This window comes from Hemiscyllium ocellatum, chromosome 6 (genome assembly GCF_020745735.1).
Source record: "Hemiscyllium ocellatum isolate sHemOce1 chromosome 6, sHemOce1.pat.X.cur, whole genome shotgun sequence".
NCBI classification, from domain to species: domain Eukaryota; kingdom Metazoa; phylum Chordata; class Chondrichthyes; order Orectolobiformes; family Hemiscylliidae; genus Hemiscyllium; species Hemiscyllium ocellatum.
The window spans coordinates 103,412,664-103,430,121 of record NC_083406.1 but is presented as its reverse complement, the minus strand read 5'-3'; the positions used below and the strand labels follow the sequence as shown (position 1 = coordinate 103,430,121).

The 17,458-nt window shown below is 42.5% G+C and overlaps 1 protein-coding gene and 1 long non-coding RNA gene across 2 annotated transcripts in view; one reads left to right on the top strand and one right to left on the bottom strand.

Moving 5' to 3' along the window:
- Positions 1 to 17,458, bottom strand: part of mgat4a (alpha-1,3-mannosyl-glycoprotein 4-beta-N-acetylglucosaminyltransferase A) — a 270,750-nt gene that overhangs the window by 195,615 nt on the left and 57,677 nt on the right. The gene's annotated exons all lie outside the window — the stretch shown is intronic.
- Positions 4,901 to 15,411, top strand: LOC132816844 (uncharacterized). The gene is made up of 3 exons (XR_009644826.1): positions 4,901 to 5,176; positions 13,539 to 13,646; positions 15,155 to 15,411. It is a non-coding gene; the product is annotated as an uncharacterized LOC132816844 (long non-coding RNA).

The following is a 17,458-nucleotide window of genomic DNA, read 5'->3' as shown; positions in this document are numbered from 1 at the left end:
TATATTCACCCGAATTTAGAAGCATGAAGTAGGATCTCATAGAAACCTACACCATCCATAAATGAGTCATTTTCTGATTGGCAGAATGATGAGTGGAGTTCTGCAGGAGTCTGTGCTGCAGCCTCACTTTGTATAATTGACATCAATGACTTAGATGAAAGGCACAAAGACATTGGTGGCTAGTTACACAGGTGGCGCCAAGATAGGTGGGAAAATGTGTCAGGAGGAAGATGTAAAGGATTCCCATACTGATGTGGATGGGTTGAGAGAATTGTAAAAGAAAGGAGAAAGTGAAGACTGCAAACACCGTAATCAGAGTGGAAAAGTGTGGCACTGGAAAAGCACAGCAGGTCAGGCAGCATCTAGGAAGCAGGTGAGTCTACGTTTCGGGAATAAACTCTTCAGCAGGAAAACAAAATTCTGGCAGCTGGATAATGTTGAAAAATCTGAAGTGTACTTTGGGAGGAGGAATGAACTGATAGACTATTACTTAATGGAGACTGTGGAATTCTGAGCTGTAGTTGTTGTAGTGTATAGATCACACAAGGTTAGTGCCCAGATACAGCAAGTAATCAAGGCAGCAAATGGATGCTATCTTTTATTATAAGAGGAAGTGAACATTAAAATAAGAATGTTATGCAGAGCACCGGTGAGACCACATCATAAGTACTGTGTACAATTTTGTTCTTCTTATTTAAGGATGGATGTAGATAAGTTGGACACAGTTTGGAAGAGATTTATTAGATTGATACTGGAATGAGTTAATTGTCTTCTGAGGATAGGTTAGAGGGGCTGGGCTTGCTTCTATTGGAGAGAGGAGTGATTTGATTAAAGTGTCTAAGACCTTGATTGGCCTTGACAAGTTTAACATGGAAAAGAGGTTTCCTCTTGTGACCGACTCCAGAACAAAAGGAAAAAGTTTTTTAAAAAAAAAGATGTGGCCCCTTTTAGGAAAGAGATGATTTTTCTCTCAGAGGTTATGCAACTCTGCCTCTGAAGGTGGGATCATCGATTTTCATTTAAGGCGCAGGGACATAGTTTCTGAAGATTCGTACTGGACTCAAATCCATTTCTATCCATAGATACTGTCAGACATGTTGAATTTCTTGTTGGGTAAGGGAATCAAAGGTTATTGAGAAAAAATAGGAATGTGACATTCAAAACACAAACAAATCAGCTGAGATCATACTGACTAGTGGAGCAGACCCCTGAGGGGCCAAATAGCTGACTTCTCCTGTTTCCTTTGTTCACAAGGTCATCACCCTGTGGTTGTGCACCCTGAATTTGGATTCCATAAAATATACAATAATACTTCGACAATGTGTTTGTCTCCTGTTTTGTTCTCTTTATAGTTCAAGTGTCTAAATGAAACTTAAAACAAATCAAAGTTTTCAGTGAAATAATACTTCGGAATGGCACAACTGCATTTTATCAATGACTCAGATTTTATGGTAAGTTAATTCTTGGATGAAATTAGGGTTTGAAGGCCAAATTCTATATCAAGATCCTAAGTTTTAACCACATATGTGCATCCAGATTGTGCACAACTAGTCTACCTAATTTCTGAGGATGTATCAGCAATTCTAAACCAGTGCGGTTAGTGACTCCCATTTCCACCTTCACTACAAACCAATACCTTTCCATTAAATGGGTTTATGTGCTGAATCTTATGTTGTTTTGGTTAAAATTTTATGCTGTTAGTTTTATCAACTTTCATGTCAGGGCAGGTTTCTCTCTGAGACCCAATGTGTTTTCTAGCCACATATTACTAAACCTACCTCTTAATTACCTGCGTTATCCCGACAAACCCCCTCTCCTCCAATTCTAACCTCATTGGAGTGATACAATGTAGGGACATCCCAAACTGACATCCTTGGCTCAGTCACCATCTTTAAAAGCTTGTAGCCAGGAACAGACCTGTATGGTTCCTGACATTGACTCTGGATGTGGCAGGCAAGAGAAATTTAGCATCCAACTTTGTGGGCAGGGACCTGGAGGTCCTGGTGGACAATGTGGTGCAGAGGCAGGATATCATTTTACCCCAGGACCAAGAGGAAGTCAAGATACCACACAGTGCCAGCCTGGTCTGAGGTTGCCACCTTTATCAGTGCAGTCTCAGCTGTTTGGAGAAATGCATAACAACTTCAGAAGAAGGCCAATTACCTTCCCTAATCTGCCAGCACCGTGTGCCAACAGCTTCTCTCAGATACCTCACACACAATATCTCTCTACTCGTGTACCCACCTCCTACCAAGGCTCATGTTCTACCACACTCACTATTGACTGCAACATTTTTTTTTTCTCTCTGCACTGCACATGCTGTTTCCCAGCGAAATGGATATTAATGAGGGACCATGCACCTGACTCCCTGTCAGTCAAGTCCTGGTGAGCACACACTTCCTTCTGGAGTCTCCACTGAAAAACCTACAGCCACTATTTAGCTGTGCCTGAGAGCTAACCTTGCCATGCTCACTGCAAAACTGTCGTTGTTGCCTTAGGGAGCGGAGTTTTCAAAACAGCACAGGAATTCAGCCTCGATTCCTGGGAATGGAATTTTCAATCTGAGTACCAAATGGAAACATGGGTCCCTGGTCAGGACCGCCAACTTTGGGCATTGTTACTCGGGAAACGGATTTTAAAGTCCGCATTTTATCTTAGTGATCACTTCAAACATACTGGAAGGAAGCTAATAAGGGCAACAGGGCTGCCAACTGCAGAAGCAGAAATGGGCCCCATTTCCACTCACATGTCAGGACCGAGTGCCTATATAATTAGAAGGCAGGATGGAGGACACAGAAGGCATTCAATGAGAACTTATTCAATTCCTTGTAGCTTTTCATCGAATCATAAAATCCCAATGAGGATGCAGGCCTTTCGCCCTTCAAAAGAGGACCACACCCAAACTCACCCCACTATTCTATCCCATGGCCAATCTACCTAGCCTGCACATCCTTGGATTGCAGGAGGAATCCCATGCAGACACAGAGAGAATATGCAAACTCCTCTCAGACAGTTGTCTGAGCAAGGAATTGGACCCCGGTCCCTGGCGCAGTGAGGTAGCAGTGCTAACCACTGAGCCACCATTTCTTTCACCACACTTATACCATTCCCACCCCATTCCTGCTTCCAAACTACACTGCCTGTTGGTCCCCCTCCCATCTCATCATTCTTTTACATCCCAGTAACCCTGCACTCTGCCCCCATCTGTTCTCCCCATCACACCCAAGCCCCTTCAGCTGCTTGTATGTCTGACCCTAGTTACATGACACCTCCCTGCAACTTTGCCCCCAGTCCAGCAGGGCGGCATAGTGGCTAGGACTTCAACCTCGCTGGATCAGGAACCCAGGTTCAATTCTGCCCTCGGGCAACTGTCTATGTGGAGTTTGCATGTTTTCCCAGTGTCTGCGTGGGTTCCTGCCTTTACGTGCTCTGGTTTCCTCCCACAGTTCAGAGATATGCAGGTTAGGTGGATTAATCATGCTAAATTGTCCCTAATGTTCAGGGATGTGTAGGTTGGGTGTGTTGGCACCTTCATTCTGCACTTCCTTGCTGCTCCCCAATACTCAAACACACTTAAGAAAACCATTCCCTTTGTGTTGTATACTTCCAATGCTCTAACCCCACCCTGCCCTTTCCTTGAAGATGTCTAACCCCAACAGATGGATGCCCCCTCCCTTGATCCAACACCCTGCTCACCTTTTAGCCCTTGTCCCTTCTAACCAAGTTGGCCCACCTGGCCCCCTCTCCACTCTGCACCACGAGTTTTTCAATAGAAACAACTGCTTGCCACAGATTCAAATGGGCAAACTCAATTGTTGCCCACCATCTTTGAACAAGCATGAAACAGGAAGCACACAAGCTTGTGTATGACTGGATTAATCTTTCAAATCCTTTTAAGTCATGAGCTTCCAAGGGATGCAAATGTTTCAAAATAGGAAGCTGCAGTGAATGGGGGGGAAGCGGGGGAAGGCTCGACCAACTATTGCAAAGCCTTTGACTTAATCTCTACATCTCAACCCCACCCACCCCCAGCCTCCCTTGGGAAACCACCCTTACAGCTCACACCTCATGAAGCTGCCTCTGCCAGGCACACTGGCCATTCTTATAGGCTCCATTCAATACTGCCTACCCTGCCACAAAGACCCTCACTCAGGTACTACGTTCCCACTCGCAGAATCCCCGTCCCGTTCATAAGGTTTTGCCACTGCTCTCCTCGCTTTCCAGAATCTCCTCAAAACTCTGTTTAAAGAGGCAGAGCTTTCAGCTTCCATTTCCACAACCCATTGTTTTGCTTCCTGTCCTTGTCTGTAAGCTGCAAAGGGCTTCGAAACGCTTTCCTCCAGATAAACAACAGTAGCTGGAATCCAAGTAGTTGATGCTGAATTAACCCCTCACTTTTGAGTGGCATACTTTATACACCCCCTCCCCCCCCCCCCACCACACACACACACACACACGAAATGTGTACGGTTCTAACAGTCCTGTAAAGCTACAAGTCCATAGTCCCAAAGTAAATGTCTTTTCATACAAAGATTAGCAGCGTAGACAAATAATGCTGCGATATTATAATCTTTCTTTTTAAACTGTGTATGCTCGAGATCTCTGTTACAGCATTGTTCCATGTCTATCATGCGACACAGGATAATAGGACCCCTTTCTGCATGGCCCCGAATAAAAATAAACTAAAGCAAACATTGTGGTCTGTCTGGCTGCCAAAGTAGCTTTCAAATCTAAGGAAAGCAATATTTTGTAGTTTGTTTTCTTTTGAATGCACACCCTGTGCTCAGCTTGGCAAATCATAAAAGATCTGAACTTGACTAAACATGCAACTTCTCTGGAAGTGCTGAATACTTTGTAACATACTTTGTTTTCTAACCATTGAATATTCCCAGTCGACATCCCTCAGGCAGCTCCACTCCTCTCACTCGGACATTAGATCATCCATTTTAATTGCTTCACCATAGACAGCAGTAACTTTGGTTATCAAGGCCTGAAGCTCTGAATTCCTCTCTTTATATCTGCCCATTTCTCTACTGCCTTTTCCATTTGTCTTATAAAACCCAAGTCTTTTTGATCATCTACACTCACACCAAAGGCAGGGCAAAGAAAACCAGAGATGCAAAGAATAATCAAAGATTGGAGTAATCGAGAGTTCTTGGAAGATTGCAGGATAAAGGTAGGTTGCGAGAACTTAATTCATATCGAAAATGGCAGTGATTATAAACACCGATGTGGCAAAGCAGCACATGACTACTTGCTTGGCATGTGCACAGAGTATAGGATTCCTTTTGCTAACTCAATAAAGGGATCATTGTTACTTAAGTTTAAGGAAATTTGTTTAGACATTTTAACCCTGAAAGACTTAAGTTATCAAATTGACTAGACATAAATTAAGATTTTCAACATTAAGCTGTGTGTGTTATTCGGATAGGTTGTGATTTTTTTTGTTCTTAAGACGCCTTATTAAAGTTGGCATGTTTTTAAGTGCCAAATAGTGTGATGTAGCTTTAAGAAAAAGCTGAAGTTAAGACCATAAGACGTAAAAGCAGAAGTAGGCCATTCAGCCTGCTAAGTCTGGTCTGCCATTCAGTGAGGTCATGGCAGATCTGACAATCCTCAACTCTACTTTCCTGCCTTTTCCCCATACTCCACGATTTCCCCTTACTGATTAAAAACACATCTATCTGAGCCTGAATACACCAAGTGACCCAGCTTTAACAGCCCTCTGCGATAAAGAATTCCACAGTCACGACCCTCTGACAGAAGAGATTCCTCCCCATCTTGGTCTCGAAAGTTCAACCTGTTATTCTGAGGGAGATTCCATCCTCTGGTCCTAAATTGGCCTACAGGGAAGAACAACTCTTTCCACATCTACACTGACAAATTCCCTAAGAATCTTGCATATTTCAACAAATTTTCCCCTCACTCTTCTACATTCCACACATACAGGCCCAATCTAGTCAACCTGTCCTCATAAAGCAGTCTGTCCATATCTGGTATCAAATGAGTGAATCTTCTTTGGGTGACTTCCAATGCGAGAATGTTTTTCCTTTGATAAGGGGCCCAAAACTGTTCACAATAATCCAACTATAGTCTGCCCAGTGCCTTGTATAGTTTCAGCAAAACTTTCCTACTTTTGCACTCCATTCTCTTTGAAATAAAAGCTCAACATTCCGTTAGCATTCCCTTTCACTTGAAAAACAAATGGTCACAAAGGTGACTTGAACACTTTGCGATTTATGATACAAATTATAGTTTAACAGTAGGACAGAAACCAAGGTTAGTCAGTTACAAGGCTAGTCTTCAACACGTATCTAGCAGAACCTCCCATTACAGATACAAACCAAAGTTAGCATTTTGGGGAGAAGCTCTAAGCATTCTGCCCATTGGTTAAGAGTTGCAAAGTTTAGCTTCGAGCTTGTTACAGTGGTTAGCACTGCTGCCTCACAGACCAGGGACCTGGGATCGATTCCACCCTCGGGTGACCGTCTGTGTGGAGCTTGCACCTTCTCCCCATGTCTGCATGGGTTTCCTCCTACAGTTAAAGATATGCAGGTTGGGTGGATTGGTGCCATGCTAAATTGCTATGTAATGTCCAGGGGTGTGCAGGCTGGGTGGGTTAGTTATGGGAAATGCAGGGTTACAGGGATGGGCTGGGGGAAATCTAGGTGGGATGCTTTTCAGACAGTTCAGACAATGTGAACTTGATGGGCCACATAGAATCCCTACAGTGTGGAAGCAGTCAGTCAATGTTGACATAGGTGCACATACTTGGGCTAAATCTTGTAAAGCTACCTGCAAAAGAATACAGGTAAAGGAACTTCACAGACAAATTTGTACTTGCCAGTTATCACAAGATTTTTGCTAAGTGGCATTTATTAAGAGAGACGTTTCTGAACACTTGTGTAGGGCATTACCAATCGACAGGTATTCATCTCCGGTTGCTGTAAGAACAGAGTGAACTAAAATAATTGCCACAGAATTGTCAGAAGAATCCTAGATAAAGATCAGGAGATCCAATATAGAGAGTGTGGTTGAAGTAATAGTCTTGAACAGATGAGTGTTGGAGATTACATTAAGCTTTGCCCAATCTGATGACGTCGGTGTTGGATAAGGAAATCAAGAGAATAGCTCAGGATCATAAAGGCAACATATGTCAAAAATATCTCTCAATAGTCTTAGCAACAATGTCTAGTGAGATCATATAACTAATTGTTATCATGCAATAAATGACAGCTATAAACCGACTGGGCTTTCAGACCAGTCAGGGAAAGAGGAGTAGGAGCACTATCCTTCCACCCACAAATAACAAACACTGGATTGTCAGGCCTCAATTAAATGCATTTATTGAGAATATAAAAACACCCAGCTGCCAAGGAAACATTTGGTCAGACAAAGTCTGGCTTGGTAAAGCTCAGCATTACTCATTTTTGTAAAGCTACAATTTGAAATTGTGTGTGGGTGAGTGGCAACAGAGGATTTGGAGCAAGCAAATGGAGAGAGAGTGAGAGAGTGAGAGAGTGAGAGAGTGAGAGAGTGTGTGGAGAGCAAGAGGGTGAAGGTGAGAAGAGGATCACAGACACATGGCAAGAAAGCAAGAGACAGAATGTGGAGAGAAAGCGTGGGAGTCAGAGTCATAGAGATGTACAGCATGGAAGCAGACCCTTCGGTCCAACCTATACATGCCGACCAGATAGCACAACCCAATCTAGTCCCATCTACCAGCACCAGGCCCATATCCCTCCAAGCCCTTCCTTTTCATATACCCACCCATTCAGATGCCTCTTAAATGTTGCAATTGTACCAGCCTCCACCACATCCTCTGGCAGCTCATTCCATGCACGTACCACCCTGTGCGAAACAATTGCCCCTAAGGTCTATCTTATATCTTTCCCTTCTCACCCTAAACCTATGCCCTCTAGTTCTAGACTCCCTGACCCCAGATAAAAGACTTTGCTCATTTATCCTATCAATGCCCCTTATAATTTTGTAAACTTCTAAAGGTCACCCCCCTCAGCCTCCGACGCTCCAGGGAAAAACAGCCCCAGCCTATTCAGCCTCTCCCTGTAGCTCAAATCCTCCAACCCTGGCAACATCCTTGTAAATCTTTTCTGAACCAATTCAAGTTTCACAACATCTTTCTGATAGAAAGGAGATCAGAATTGCACATAATATTCCAACAGTGGCCTAACCAATGTCCTGTACAGCCGCAACATGACCTCCCAACTCCTATACTCAATACTCTGACCAATAAAGGAAAGCATAGCAAATGCCTTCTTCACTATCCTATCTACTAGCAACTCCACTTTCAAGGAGCTATGAACATGCACTCCAAGGTCTCTTTGTTCAGCAACACTCCCTTGGACCTTACCATTAAGTGTATAAATCCTGCTAAGATTTGCTTTCCCAAAATGCAGCACCTCACATTTATCTGAATTAAACTCCATCTGCCACTTCTCAGCCCATTGGCCCATCTGGTCCAGATCACGTTGTAGTCTGAGGTAACCCTCTTCGCTGTCCACTACACCTCCAATTTTGGTGTCATCTGCAAACTTACTAACTGTACCTCTTATGCTCGCATCCAAATCATTTATATAAATGACAAAAAGTAGAGGATCTAGCACCGATCCTTGTGGCACTCCACTGGTCACAGGCCTCCAGTCTGAAAAACAACCCTCTACCACCACCCTCTGTCTTCTACCTTTGAGCCAGTTCTGTATCCAAATGGCTAGTTCTCCCTTTATTCCATGAGATCTAACCTTACTAATCAGTCTCCCATGGGGAACCTTGTTGAACGCCTTATTAAAGTGGGAAAAAGTGGGGAGACAGTGATGATGGGGGGTGGGGAGAGAGAAAGAGAAATAAAGGAGAGCGTGTGTGAGGGGGAGAGGGGGAGAGGGGGAGAGGAAGAGCAGGAAGAAAGAGAGAAAAGGGGGGGCGGTAGGGAGAATGAGTGAGAAGGAAGGGAGAACGTGTAAGAGAGATTAGAAAGAATGAGAGAGTGTGAGAGTGGGGAGAACAGAGTGTGTGGGGAGAATGAGACAGAATGTAGAGAATGAGAGAAAGGGAGAGCGGAGAGAATGAGAGAGAATGAGTGAGAAGGAGAAAGAGAGAATGGGGAAAAGGGGAGAGAAAGAATGGGGAGAAGGGAGTTATGAGAAAGAGAGAGAGAAATTGGGGAAAGATTGGGACAGTATGAAGAAAGAGAGTAGGAACAGAGTGCAGAGCGCGAAGGTGAGAGGTGGGGAGAGTAAAGGAGAACAGAAGAGTAAAGGGGAATGGGACAGGGGAGAGTAAACAGGCCGACCACACTGCAGGTGAGGAGTGTAGCTTCAGCAGCTGAGGACCACCTGGGAAGCATGTGTACAAATATAACCCATTAGCATTGAAGTCTTAAAGCTACATTAGAGATAGATTTGCTCAGATAAAATCTTAAAGTGTATTGTCATTGAAGTGGTCACATTCAAGGAACTAAGGTTAGAAGACAACGGTGCTGAAAATGTGTTGCTGGAAAAGCGCAGCAGGTCAGGCAGCATCCAAGGAGCAGGAGGTTCGACGTTTTGGGCATAAGCCCTTCTTCAGGAATGAAGAAGCCCTGAAGAAGGGCTTATGCCCGAACTGTCGAATCTCCTGCTCCTTGGATGCTGCCTGACCTGCTGCGCTTTTCCAGCAACACATTTTCAGCTCTGATCTCCAGCATCTGCAGACCTCACTTTCTCCTTAGAAGACAACGGGCAGTAAGACAGACAGACATAAGTTCAACTTGCATCTCATTCTATGCATCTACGAGTGAAATATTAAGTACCAATTTTTTATTGTCCAATAAACCTCGTTAGCTTGCATTCTGAATTAATGATTGCCACTTTGGCAATAGATTTTTTTCTTACTTTGACGTTTAGTAGTGAGGCCAAGTCCCTACAAGTTGCCTTTCAGGTGTCAAACAAAACTGGAATGAGTTGTTACCAACAGCTGGATGACAAGCCCTGACTGAGAAGAAACTTTATGGAAAGGATCTGGAATACCACAAGCTAAAAAATGTTAATTATATCTGTCATCAGTGGCACGTCTCTTTATCGCTGTCAGCGTTTCCAGTTAAAACAAACATGGAAAAACTTGTTGGATTAGATTGATCACAGTCTTGTGCCTAGTCTATGTCACACATGACCATCCTTAACCATCCAGTCAGCTCTAACCCAAGGGATATCAACTGACAGCGACAATATGACAATCTTTTCATATGGATCCACTGAATGATCCAGGTTATAAAGGAGTAGATAGAATCTTAGCATTCATTGATCTGACTGCCACATGACATTTACTGACATTGTCACTTCTTACAACCTTTAAGGCCTCGGTGGTTTCCATTTTTAATTTACCCTTTTGGGAATATCCTGCATAAAATGACATAAAATGTAAAATTCCTGAATTGAAGACGTTTCTCATGCCCTGTTCCAAATTTCCACTCTTCTAAACTTAAAGCAGCTTTAAAATCTGATTGAAGATTTGTAGCTCGGGTATCCGTTGTTGTGGTTCTGCTCGCCGAGCTGGAAGCAGCATTATTTAAATGGCTATTGAATAGTCTTTGCTGATTAATTTACTTTGGAGACAGTTGCCAAAGGCAGTTTTCTCCATTTTTAACTATTTTGGTCAATGAAGGAAGAAACACTTTTTGACTGTACCTCCTTGGGTCACACTAGCCATAATGGGAAGGAAGACTGATTTCATGCACATTATCCATTGATTCCATTGGATATGTGCTAGCCCCTTCACTTAAGCATATTATTACAAGAAAGAAACCTCTTTACACACTGCTTGGGCATTTGAACACAAATCTAACTTAAATTTCACCCACAGATACTACCTATCTCGAGAATTTCAGTGAGGCACTTTTTTGAACTTATTCTTGTATGGGATACGGGTGTCGCTGGCAAAGTGAGCATTTGTTACTTGTCCCTAATTCCTTTTTGAATGGAGTGAGTTGCTGGATCATTTCAGAGGGCAGTTAAGAGTCAATGATATTGGTATAGGTCTGGAGTTACATGTAGGCTAGGCCAGGTAAAGACGGCAGATTTCATTCCCTGAAGAACATTAATGAACCAGGCAGGTGTTATTGATGTCATGGCCAAACACCGTGAAGGCAAAACCACCCCCAAAATCTGTAATCTCTACCATAGTTTTTGCTTCTGTTTCATTGAAAACGGAAAACCTTGCTGGACTCAAAACCTGAGGCTGATTACCACGATTATATTCCCTGGGGATTCTGGATCCCTGCTATTACATAGTCAAACCAGCTAAAACTGGCACGAGTGACCTGGAGGTGACCCAGCTGTTTCTGGCCAGCTTCAGAAAAAGGAAAACATCGGCACCCATTAGATTGAAATGAGTCTTACTGTCTTTACAGATAACCTGTCATCTCATTGTGGGAATGCGAATGGGAGATGTAAAACCACATGGTTAGCCTCATGACCTTCCAATTTGCCTCCTGAGATGGGCCATCAGCAACTGAAACACCTGGCATTGTCACATGAATGAAATCGGAACTAGTTGCATTGATTTTGAAATTCCAAGTCAGTTGCTCCAGAGGGAGAGTAAACTTCAGGGATAAAGGCACTGGCAACCTGCCTCAGACTCTCCAGCTTGGTCTTCAAGTTTCTGCTGCTAAGAAAAATACATGACAGACTGTCCACTGGGCCCAGCTCACAAAGGATACTATTATTGGACACTAATGTATAGGAAGCTGGAACTCATGCATATTCATTTTGAATACTTCTGAAGTTACAAAAACTTGTAAATGATTCCCTGTCTCCTCTCCTGTCTCACCTCCCTTTCTTTCCTGAATGGTTGTTTGCATTGATGGAGAAGCAAGACAATTCCCCCACTTTCTCAATGTATTGTTCGTAAACCCGATCCTTGATTTCATCTCAAAAGCTTTTACCTCAAAAATCGGAATCCAAAAACCAGAATGTACAACGTACCTGTCCTTCCTTAGTAAGGGATAAGAACAAAATGGGAAGGGAGCAAATTTAACAAAATCTTGCTGTCTTGAGAGAGGAAATGCGATCAGAATTTAAATCCACCCTCCATTACTCCTTTGACAATGGCAATCGATGGTCACAATTATGGAGACTAGTTTTTAAATTCCTGATTATTAATTTATTTAAATTCAGCAGCTACCTTATTGAAGCAGTGTCTCCTGGATTACTAGTCCAGTAACATTGCAACTATACTACAAACTTCCCTATTGTCATTGAAACTGAAATCATGCAATGTTTAATCAAATCAGTATTCCCGCACCCATACTGATTAGTTGAAATCCTGTCCTCAAAATCATTGTAATTCATACTGCACTACAGAAGAACAAACACTAATGTTTTTCCAATACTGTGGAACACAACACGATATATAAAGATTCATGTGCACTGAACTAAAATGAAAACTCATTGGTAGGGCCAATTCCCAATTTATTCACTGAATCTCAAAAATTGGAATTCCTTAGCAACTTCAGACTTGGTGACAACCTACAGGTCTTCAAAATTCAACCTTGGCAACAGTTAATCAATGACCTCTCAATTTATTATGATTTCTACTCTTTTCAAACGTTATGATACAGAGCTTTATGCTTCAGTTAACTTCCACTGAATTTCTTATTTAACCAATGGAGGTGTGGAAAGCAGGACCAAGTTTTCCCATGAAACCTCAGAAGGTACAGTGACAATCTGCTGCTTGAACAAATACAATAGGATATTAAATTCTGCCTTGTTTCTTTCTACTGCTCTCAATGTCTTTCCCAAACTAGAAGAATCTCCATTCTACCAGAATACCACAAATGATTTACGATTGAATATTTATCAGTCTGAATTCTACTTTTTATTATTTTAATTGACTATTGCTCATGATATTTCTCATGGTCTGTGTCAAACTTCACATTCGACATGAACCCTTTAGAACATAAAACATAACAATGCAGTACAGGCCCTTTGGCCCTCAATTTTGCACCAATCTGTGCAACCAATCTGAAGCCCATCTAAGTTACACTATTTCATTTTCATCCATGTCTATCCAATGACCATTTAAATGCCCTTAAAGTTGACAAGTGCAGTAATGTTACAGACAGTGCATCCAACACCCCTACTACTCTGAGTAAAGAAACTACCTCTGACATCTATCCTTTATCTATCACCCCTCAATTTAAAGCTATGTCCCCTCATGCCAGCCATCACCATCCGAGGAAAAAGGTTTCACTGTCCACCCTATCTAACCCTCTGATTATATTATATGTCTCAATTAAGTCACCTCTCAACCTTCCTCTCTCTAACCCTTTCCCATCTTAATTCATGAAAACTATTCAGCATGTTGTTGTAATCCCTTCCCCTTTGTGTACTTATCTAGCTTCCCCTTAAATGTAGCTATGCTATTTTTTTCAATACAGCACATGGTAGCAAGATCCACATTCTAAACTTCAGTTATTAAGATGGCTGATTTTCAGGTGCAACCACTATAAGTTGTATGTTTACAAAAGCATAACAATTATATTCCAGTATATGCTCCTGCAGCATCCTTCATGGAATGTCAGAAGAAGCAACACAGTCAGTTCTGAAGAAGTCTTATAACATGAAATCGATAACAACAGGGTCAATGACTTACAGGTAGTTCACATTCCAGTTTTGCTAAAATTATAGCTTGGAACTTCTGATGCTTTGGGAATTTAACTCAATAATTCTAAACACTTTCCTGTCAAAGTTAAAACTGAGTTTTTTTAGTGTATTATTTTAGCTGTGCTTTTATTCTATTAACTACTTTAAGCTGGGGATAGACAACATTGTGGACTAGAGTCATGGACTTATAGAGATGTACAGTACAGAAACAAACCCTTCAGTTCAACACATCCATGCTGAGCAGTTATCCTAAATTAATCTAGTCCTATTTGCCAGCACTTGGCCCATATCCCTCAGTGCCTTATTCATGTACCCATCCAGATGCCTTTTAAATGTTGTAATTATACCAACCTCCACTACCTCTTCTGGCAGCTCATTCCATACACACACTACCCTCTGCACGAAAAAGTTGCCCCTTAGTTCCCTTTTAAATCTTTGCCCTCTCACCTTAAACCCATGCCTTCTTGTTTTGGACTCTACTACCTTGGGGAAAAGACCTTGGCTATTCATTTTATCTGTGCCCCTCATGATGTTAAAAACCCCTCAGCCTCCAACACTCCAGAGAAAATTGCCCAGCCTATTCAGCCTTTCCCTGTAGCTCAAACCCTGGCAACATCCTTGTAAGTCTCTTCTGAACCCTTTCAAGTTTCGCAACAACTTTCCTAAAACAAGGAGACCAGAATTGAATGCAATATTCCAATTGTGGCCTAAACCAATGTCCTATACAGCTGTAAAATTACTTCCCAACTTCCATGCTTAATGCACTGACTAATAAAACATTGGGTAACAGGTATTTAACATTACTGGATAGTGAGAAGGTGAGGTTTAGCTGAATTGCAGGTGTGGAAAGGGTTTGATCCTGGTCTTTGTCAGCACTAGAATGCTGAGTCCTGGAGCCTGACAACTGGACCTGAACTCACCATGAATCTGAAGTCACTGCTTTAAAAGAACTGAATGATTGAATGGGTCTGACTGTGGGTTCTAGATTGTTGAGAGGTGAAGGAAAGACATTCAGTGTGTGCAGTACTAGTTTATAATGTTTGCTATTATCGTAAACATTGGCTGTTAATATTCAACTTTTACCATCTGACGTAAATACCCAAGACTTTCATGAGTTTAATTTGCAGTTAAGAAGGGTGATACTGACCTAAAATGGCTGCTGTGCTTACCTGACAACCAGAGGTCAACTGCATAGAACACATGAAATTAGTGTATCAGAATACCATTTTAATTAAGAAAAAAAAAGCACAGAAATTTAGTGAGGTGCCAAAAAATCCACATCTCTTGTTTTACTGACACTTGCAATTGATTTCACATATTGGCAGACAAAAGATAATTCTGTCTGAAAAAGATAATGCAGCCAGACACAGGGTGTACAAACAAATCATATTTCAGTAGTTGGCTTTTGAGCAGCAAAGAAAGAGAAAGTAACATGGACTGATAATAGCCAGGATACTGAAAACTCTTCTCTCCCTCTCTTTCTCATCCTCAAAACACAGAGCCCTGTGCAAAACCAACTTGGAACAACAACTATTCAGGGAGAACTCAAGATCTACAAGTTTGAGCCGTACTGAAGAAACAAGGCAACATCAAAATAGTTGAGAATCCTGTTTAAGATCTATTACTGCATGGATTCTCCGAACTTTAAATTACAACTGTCTTTACAATCCTGCCTGCATAGATACCACCCCTTTTACCTTTTAAGCTTATTAAGCAATTTGCTTGGGTGTTAATGTTCTAATTTTTTTTCCAAATAATGGGTGATAATATTTCTCTTACTGTGAATCAAGAAACCCTTGGAATTAGCTCTTTCATTTTCATCAAGGTAACTTAATTTTAATTGAACTCAGTTGTCTGCTCACTAAAAATAATTAAAATAAATAGCTGTTGCAACTGACACAGTGGATTAAAAAGAAAAGGGCTAATTCGCTGTTCCTCACCTGGTTGTAACATTTTCCAGACATCTTTAGAGACATTAAATTGGTACTTTTCATATTCTCTCCCCTTCACAAAACTCACTAATTAGACAATTTAAATCTTCCAACAGCGAACAAGCAATGGTCAACATTAAGGAAAGAATAAATTTGTGCTTATTGGGAACCTTCAGGTATTCCAAATAATTTTATGCTCCATTAACTCCTTTTATTGCATAATTACTTCCCAGACATAAGATGTAGGATGTAGGAGCAGTTGGAGGCCATTCAGTCTTTAATTCTGGATTAGTGGTGCTGGAAAAGTACAGCAGTTCAGGCAACATCCAAGGAGCAGCGAAATCAATGTTTCGGGCAAAAGCCCTTCATCAGGAATAAAGGCAGAGAGCCTGAAGCGTGAAGAGATAAGCTAGAGGAGGGTGAGGGTGGGCAGAAAGTAGCATAGAGTACAATGGGTGAGTGGGGGAGGGGATGAAGGTGATAGTCAGGGAGGAGAGGGTGGAGTGGATAGGTGGAAAAGGAGATAGGCAGGTACGACAAGTCATGGGGACAGTGCTGAGCTGGAAGTTTGGAACTGGGGGGGGGGGGGGGGGGGGGGGGGGAGAAAACGGGAATGAGGAAGCTGTTGAAGTCCACATTGATGCCCTGGGGTTGAAGTGTTCCGAGGGGGAAGATGAGGCATTCTTCCTCCAGGCATCTGGTGATGAGGGAGCCGTGGTGAAGGGGGCCCAGGACCTCCATGTCCTCGGCAGAGTAGGAGGGGGAGTTGAAATGTTGGGTCATGGGGCGGTGTGGTTGTTTACCTCATTCAGTCTTTAAACCTGCTCTGCTGGAATTAAGATCATGACTGATCTGGCTGCCGTCTCAATTCCAGTTTCCTGCCTGAGTAACTTGTGTCACAGCAGTCCAAAACAAGAAGGCATGGAAAGTGAGATCTAACAGATAAGGAGATAGATTACAGTACTATGGAAAAGTTCATTCTGTTTCTCTCTCCATGGATGCTGCCAGATCTGCCAAGCTTCTCCAGCATTGTCTTGTTTCAGATTTCCCCCATCCACAGGGTTTTGCTTTTATTCTGTTTAGATTACAATTTAATTCAATTTTGATTGTGTTGGTGACACAATAAACATTGCCAGGGCAAAGGGATGGACACACTTGGTCTTTCTTTGAGTAATGGTGGCACGGTGATTCAGTGGTTAGCACTGAGGGATCCGAGCTCGATTCCACCTTTGGACAGCTGTGTGGAATTTGCACATTCTTTTGCCTGTCTGGGTTTCCTCTGGGTGCTCCGGTTTCCTCCCACAATCCAAAGATGTGCAGGTTAGGTGGATTGGCATGCTAAATTGTCCCATAGTGTCCAGGGATGTGCAAGCTAGGTGGATTAGCCATGGGAAGTGCATGGGATAGGGTGGGGGCGGGTGGGTCCGGAGGGGATGCTCTTTGGAGGGTTGGGGTGGACTCGATGGGCCGACTGGTTTGTTTCCACACTGTAGGGATTCGGTGATTCTCAGTTGAATGTGATTCTGTGAATGCCTTGGGTTTTTTCAAGTTAGCTTGATGGGATATTAAATGCATGAGTGGCAGTAGCAATATGACAATTATGCAGTACTCCGCCTCAGTCCACTGTGAAAGCATCAACCTACATTGTGCATGGATGTATCTGGTATGTGAAGGCTGAATTTTACTACACTCTGGCTGAGAGTAATCTCGATTAAGTTTCATAGACGGCTTTTCTCATGCTATCATCCCAAACTTGCCTCATTAACTCCCTGCACCAGCTCTATGGCATCCCTTTCACTTGATGCTTACTGTAGCCCAATGCTTTCACTGGTGGGAGATCTTGGAATAGACTGGCATTACTGGCACTGATCC